The sequence below is a fragment of the Fukomys damarensis genome, unplaced genomic scaffold (genome assembly GCF_012274545.1).
Source record: "Fukomys damarensis isolate Sample0158 unplaced genomic scaffold, DMR_v1.0_HiC HiC_scaffold_37, whole genome shotgun sequence".
In the NCBI taxonomy this organism is placed as follows: Eukaryota; Metazoa; Chordata; class Mammalia; order Rodentia; family Bathyergidae; genus Fukomys; species Fukomys damarensis.
In genome coordinates, this window is record NW_022900949.1 from 43,791,449 (window position 1) to 43,798,834 (window position 7,386).

Genomic DNA, 7,386 nt, shown 5'->3' on the forward strand with positions numbered 1-7,386 from the left:
ATTTACATATATTTACAACTCAGGTAAAAGTAACTGAAAAGCTATGAATTTACAGAATTTTAGAGATTTACAAGTAGCATATATTTGTCTGTAATCAATTACTAAATACTAATTATGAACAACATTTTAATATAAACCAAAAGGGAAAACATTGGGAAAGAAAGAATATCTTTTAAAGTTTTGTGGCAAAACACTTTGAAGATAAAAAATAATATAAAATTGATATAATGGCCAAGATTTCTCATGGGATCCCTAGGTGTCACATTAGGCAGCTTAGCCAATTCTGTGAGTCGGTGGTGTGTAGTGCTGCTGGGAACCCTGCGCTATCTCACTGGGAGCTGTGCTAACAGCAGTAAGATCTCTGGCTGAGAGTAAAGAAGTGAAGTTATCAATGCTGATAGCTGCACATGCCTTCCCCACCCAGGTTATGGCCTTATGCTGAAATTTATGCCTGAAAGACTATTTCAAAAGGGTTCCTTACATTTTTCAGGGAAGCCACATACATCACATACAGAAATTTGTCCCAACAAAGGTTCCATATCCTATTTTGCATTTTGAACCATGCCATGGTAACATGTAAACCATCCCATTCCAGATAACATTCCACATTAAAACAGTAACGATCTTTTAAAAAATACTTTTTTTTTTTTTTAAAGAAAGGTACTGCTGAGAACTGCGCCACCTCTTTTTTGGAGCTTGTGGATACGCTCTTCATGAAAGCCAGCTGGAGTTCTCTGGTGCTTTCTGTAGTTGCTGCCAACTGCAGCCCAATATTCTCTCGCTCTGGTTCTGAGAGAACCAGAGAGAATCCATGTTCCTAGATGTACTGTTCCCCACCCCTCTAAAATGTCCAGTAACCTACAGAGGGGCTTCCTGAAACCTGCAGAGGAAAATTTAGGCTATGCCTTGCATTGATCCAGCATGAGATGGCATCAACATTAAAAAAACTGTACTCCAGAAAGCAAGGATGAGAAAGATTCTCAAGAAAGCATTACTAAGGCATCGTATTTGAAGAGTGATGCTGAATTTAAAAAGATATATAGTTTCACTAAAGATTTGAGAGTTTGCCTTAATGGAATTCCTGACCATTTGGGCACTAGAAAAGGTTTTGATTACTTTAGCAGCTTAGTGAAGAGTGATACATACAAAGAGACAGTGAAGGAAGAGGAAAACAAACATAATTTTGGTAAAAAAAGAAAGGTACTATTGCTGTAAGAAGTTACCAAGTGATCATTCCCTATTTAATATATGGCTATGGCATTTTCTTGCCAAATTTTTTTCCATTAAAAATATTCAAAGCAGTTTCCTAATACATAACATTGGATACAGATAACATGTTGGCTCTTAAAAGGATAGACTCATTTTTATTTTGTAATAAAAGAAAACTTCTAGTGACAAAATACATGTAAAATTAGAATTTCATAATTTCCAAAAAGTAAGCTACCTTTGTTAACCAAGGTATTAGTCTGCATTTTTAAAACTGTGAAAATATTTTATAGTGCTTATAAAATTTAAAATTTCTTTTGAAAAGTTAATTTAAAAATTCTTGCCATGTTGCTGGGCATACCACTACTAATCTTTGCTTGAGATTTTCCAGCTTGGTGAGAAGAGCCTGTCTGTAGGCTTCATACATTTTAACAGTCTCTTCCAGTTCTTTTCTGAAGAACAACTTTAGCATTGCCTGGTATGTATCCTGGTCAGTCAGCTGAAAGAGTTCCCACTTCAGAATGTGGTCATATTTCCTAGGGGCTGGAGCATAAACTTGAAGCCAGTTAGAAATTTCTGCAGTATGGTAAGGATTTGTAGGTACCAGAAAAAACTGATTTCTTTCAGTTTGCTGTGGCTGGTAAGTGACAGGAATTTGATCCTACCAAGGATCCTGTACTAGGAGCACAGGGATGCCTATACTGAGGCTTTTTATTTGTGTGATCTATAGAATAGGTTCCAAAGTCTGAAGACTCAACTCATTCCTATCCAGGAGGAAGCCCCTCTAATTCTAGAGGATGACTCCAGTGAGTTGTGTTTGTGTTATGATCTATATAATATTTTCTCTCTCTCATTGTCCAGTTCACAGGCCAGCTAGGAGGAAGGGGCAAATCTTCAGATCCATGGTTAGTTAATTTCTTAAAGATGTAGCAGCAGCATACCCAATTCCTGGAGCATGACCCCTGATTCTGTGGCATTCTTTGGAAGAGACCATGGTTGTATTCATATCTGTTGTCTTTGTGTACATGATCTCAAAGTGCCCACCTTCTCTGACCACAATTATCTGAATAATAATATCAGGAACCAGAATCTCCATTTTCAACAATAAAATTAACATGTCAAAAATGACTGAGACGAGCCACACTCCCTCAGAACATCTGCTAGACTCCTGGCAAGATAAGAAGGTGAAGATAATCTGTTGTTTTCGCTTCTCGTTATTTCATGTGGTGTTCTTTGAACTGGAGTTCTAAGGAAACTCTGGCATCTTGAAACCACTCCGTCTCCAGAAGCTGACAAAGCAGTAGATCTTGAATCCGGAAGACAAGTATCAGTTCCTCTTGGAATTGTTGGACCCTGCCAGATAAATGAAGGCACAAGATTGTGCAGCAGAGGCAACTCTTCACATATTTCCCCTGCACCTCAGTGGGCTTGAACGCTTCGATTTTGGTTTTCTTTATGGACAGCATCCTCCTTGAGGAGGCCATGGTGTTGTCTCACAGCCATCTCCTTCCCCCTCAGTTGCCACTGGCCACTTGCCACCTGCCCCAGCTCTGCAGCTGCCACATGTTCCAGGCACTAAACGCCAGCAGCTGCTCAGTCACATTTCGTTCCTTCCAGGAAGTTGGCCAGCTCTGTGATGCTGCCTGGGGATGGGGCAGTTCCATAGTCTGCCTTGCTCTGCCCAGGAACCACTGCTGCTCCTATGGCTGCCTCCACCTTCATCTCAACAAGAGGTTCTCTTTTTATCATGGCTATTTCCCCATATTTGGAAAGTTTTCTGCTATTATTTCATTAAACAGTTTTTTATGCTATTTGTACTGTCTTCTGATTTTCACTAATTCCAATTAATCTTAGATGAGTTTTTTTGCATTGTGTAGTAGCTTTTGGATTCATTTTTTCATATACTCTTATTGTTTTTAGGTATTTCTGAATACTTGGTCTCGGACAGCAGCACTGTCTTCTAATTCTGACACTCTCCTCACATTAGTAATTTCTGATGCCCATACTTTCCATATAATTCTTAATCTCCTGAATTTCTCCTTGGAGCCTTTTCATGGAGCCCAGTTTTTTTTTTCTAAACTGGTAATTCATGCATTGTATTATTTTGTTTAACTCAGCTAGCTTTTTCTTAGTGTCTACTGTAAACTTAGTGACCATTTTATTATGTCCATTATCTGTTTAGTTACATTTTCTTTGAGAATTCTGAGCACCTTATTGATCTGTTTTTTCAATCTTTTCTGTTATCTTTTTGAATATTTTAGCTGTGTGACTTTAATTTCCTCCTCAATGCCTAAGAGATTGGCTTTGAGGCATTTGGGAATTTTAAAAGGCATTTTGTTGCTTTGTCTTCTCAATTTTATTGATTCTGTGCTGTGCTGAGGTTTTTGGGAACTTATTGTGGAAACTCTATGTTGCTAGGATATCGAGCTCTTTAGTTAGTGTCTATTTTTTAGTGATCCACTCTGAACATGGATATTTACCTCTCTCCCAAGATCTGACAACTTCCATTAATATGGCCTAGATTGTGCAGTATAATTGGCTCAGCTCCCAGGTCTCTGAGAATGGACTGCAATATATATATATATATATATATATGTACATATATATATATACATATATGTATATATATATGTATATATATGTATATGTATATATCGATAGATAGATAGATAGTTAGATATTTTTTTTTGTACTGGGGATTGAATTTATGTGTTGTGAGGCTGGCATGGAATGAGTGAGCTAAATCCCTGGCCCTGGACTGCAATATTAATTTCACAAAGGTAATCCAGACATTGGCATACAGAGAAAACCTATTAATAGAAATAACCATGACACTTTTGCAATAGCAAGTAGATTTCAACGATACTGGTATCAAAGACAAATTGGATATTGACATAATCAATAATGTATTGACAGTATTAATTACCTTAACAGTAGAAAAGAGATCTAATAATTATAGTTTAAACTCAAAGACAACAAAATATTGACATATAGTAAATATCTATTAAATATGATAATTCTACCTCTACTAATACAAAAGAATTCAACAGAAATAACATAGAGTTAACTAAAAATTAATAAAAATGTTTTTACTAGTAAAGTTAGAATGGTGAATGAGAGAAAGAAGGAAAACATTGACAAATTAAGCAACTGAAGGTGAAAAGGAGGAAATAGAAGTGAGATAATGATTCTACTAAGGAGTAGAAGGAAATTAATAGAATTAGATAAAGGTAGTAGAAGAGAGCAAATAAGAAAAAAAAAGTGTAAAAAATAGGAACAATAAAAAATTAAAAGGAAAATATAAAGAAAAAGTAAAGGAAGGAAAAAAAAAAAGGAAAAGGAAAATCTCTCACCCCTTCACCTCTCCCACCCAAACCAGTGAAGAAGAAAGAGGTGTAAAAGAAAATGAGTCCTTGTCCTCACCATGGAGGGCAAGGGTCTATATCCTTGCTAGCCTGAATTTACATTTCTCAGAAGATTTGTGTCTAGCCTGCACCCTCTCTGTGACTGTCTCTCATGGCTGTCACCTAGTCACTGTGGGAAGGTTACATGGAAACCCTGAGGTGAACTTGTTTTTTAGTTGTTCTGAGTCTCAGACTTAAATAATAATAATAAACCTCTTTTTGAGACAGTGCCCATGGAACACTGTCTGGCAATATGGTGGCACTGCACTGTATTCCTTCTCTAACTGTTGCTTGCCCCGTGGAAACAGAATTCCCACTAAAACCCACACTGTTTTTGCAGTTTATAATAGCTGTATCAGTTAGTGCTCATTAGGAAAACAGATTTAACATAAGATATATAAATATATAGGGATTTACAAGGTAGTCCTACAATGGCTGCTCACAGAATCAGGTGTAGAAGAGTACAAAAGGGCTGTTTATGTGCTGGTGATCTGAAGAATCCAGTCAAAGGTCCAAGGCTTGGAGCTCACCGTAGTGTACTTTGTGAGTCTGTATCAGAAGGCTAAAGGGTCTCCTCTGGAAGGGTGAAGACTCTGTGGCAGAAGCCAGAAAATGATGTTCAAGGTAAAGGTGAAGACTGGAACTCCTCTGAAGAAACAGAAGCGAACCTTCCCTTTTATTTCCTTTTTATTCCATTCAGGGTATAAACCTATTGGTTGGTGACATTCATACCCAGAGCGGGTCTTCTGTCTTCAATAAATCCCTTGAGCCACACCCAGAACTATGCTGATCCAATTTAGTTGTGCATTTCTTACTCAAATTAACACAATCCATTTACTATCACAATAGCCATGGTTTTTCTTGGAGCTAGAACTGCTGGCCTGATCTGTTGTTTCTTTCTGCTCTCCATCCGAGACTCACCTTGTGTCTGCAAAGACAGGCTCTTCCTAGAGCTGGCGTAAGCTTCCATACTGCTTCTTTCTTTTCTCTACAATGTGGTCTATTCCTCTAACATCTCTGTAGTTTCTAATTTCCCTGTCAGTTCCCTCCTGACTCTGGGAGATCTACTTCCTTTCTTCATTTTGCCAAATTGTTATTTGCCAGGTGTCTGGATCCCAGGTCTTGGAGAGTTAGAATTTTGTTGCTGATTGCTAGTCTGACATTGTTCTATTCTCTGTTTTCATAAGACTTCGACCACTTCTGTTGTCTTTCCCATTTGAGTAGGGTGAGCTTCTATGCCCCTTGAAAAGGTACCTACTAACACTAAGAAATATTTGTAACTTCCAGAAATGTTAGGTGTTTCAGTAAAGCCTAATTGCCAATCCTCAAGAGGACAAGTCTCCTTATCTTATACTCCCTTACTTGTTGGAAGCTTTTCTAGCTTTTGATTGTTCTTTGCATTATATAGCCATAATGATCCTTTGGAAAGTATTTTATCAAGTCTTTTTCAAGTATGGCTGCGAACTTTTGGTCAAAAATATCCCTTCCATCGTAGGTACTTTCATGGAAGTATTTCACAACAGTATATGTTAATGCTTTAGGTAACACTACTGTGCACTGCACTTTTAATTTCCATGTATTATCTTTATACATATTGGTGAACCCCATTCATGGGCCTTATCTTCATTTCTGTCAGTGTAATGGGTCCTAAAACCAGGTAAGTTTGTGTGAAGGATGATCAGAAGTCTCTTTCTCTCAATTTTCTTAGCTGCTTGCTTTGCCACTGTGTTGACAAACTGATGTGCTTTGATCACATATCATCCTTCTGATGTCCTGGACAGTGCATTATGTCTACTGTAAAGGGAAAAAGACCACCTCCAACAAGGTCAAAATTTCTATGGGGGGGCATCCTGGGGATTGAACCCAAGACCATTGTGTGTGTGTGTGTGTGTTTTTTTTTCCCAGTAGCAGGGATAGAACTCAGGACCTCATGCTTGTGAGGCAGGCATAGTACCAGTGAGCTAAATCCTTGGCCTGTAAGACCGTTGTATTAAGCTGTATTCAGTCCTTTAAATTTTTTAAAAAAAATTTGAGACAGGGTCTTGCTAAGGCACTAAAATTTCCAGGCTGGGCTCAGACTTTTGATCCTTCTGCCTCAGACTCTTATGTTGGGATTACAGGCAAGCACCATCATGCCTAGTGTACTAGTCAGATTCCTACTACTGAATAATAATAAAAGCATTCACAGCTTAAAGGAGGAAAATTTAATTTAGCTCATAGTTTCAGGAGATTGAGTACAGGGTCGGCAGGGAAGCTGGGAAGCAGAACAGAACAGTGCCAGAGAGGAATGGACAAGGGGCCATATATAGTACCCAAGGTCACACCTCCATGTCCCACCAGACACTTTCAGGAGAATCCTCTCCTAATTTTCTAAGTATTTCTTAATCCAATGAAGTTGACACATCAAGATTAAGAGTCACATTTGGCTTCCACTGATTGTTTAATGTCCTTAGTACCAGTGGTAAGTAAACCATATTGTAGTCAGATGGTCCCAGGAGCATGAGTGATAAAAAAGCTGTACTTAAAAAGCATGTAGATATTAATCTTTTTTTTTTGTTTTTTTGAGACAGGGTCTCACTATGTAGTTGAGACTGACCTGGAACTCACTATGTAGCCCAGGCTGGTCTCGAACTCCCAGAGATCCTCCTGCCTCAGCCTGCTGAATGCTGGGATTACAGGCATGTGCCACCATGCCTGGCTGATATTAACCTTATTCCTGGCAGTTGTAGTGGACCTGTTAGTGTTAATGAGTTTTGCCTTCTGTGCCAACATTCAG

The 7,386-nt window shown here is 38.3% G+C and overlaps 1 pseudogene; it reads right to left on the reverse strand.

The window, feature by feature from the left end:
• Window positions 1–1,536: 1,536 nt before the first annotated feature.
• Window positions 1,537–2,775, reverse strand: LOC104863129 (annotated as a pseudogene).
• Between the last annotated feature and the right edge of the window lie 4,611 nt (window positions 2,776–7,386).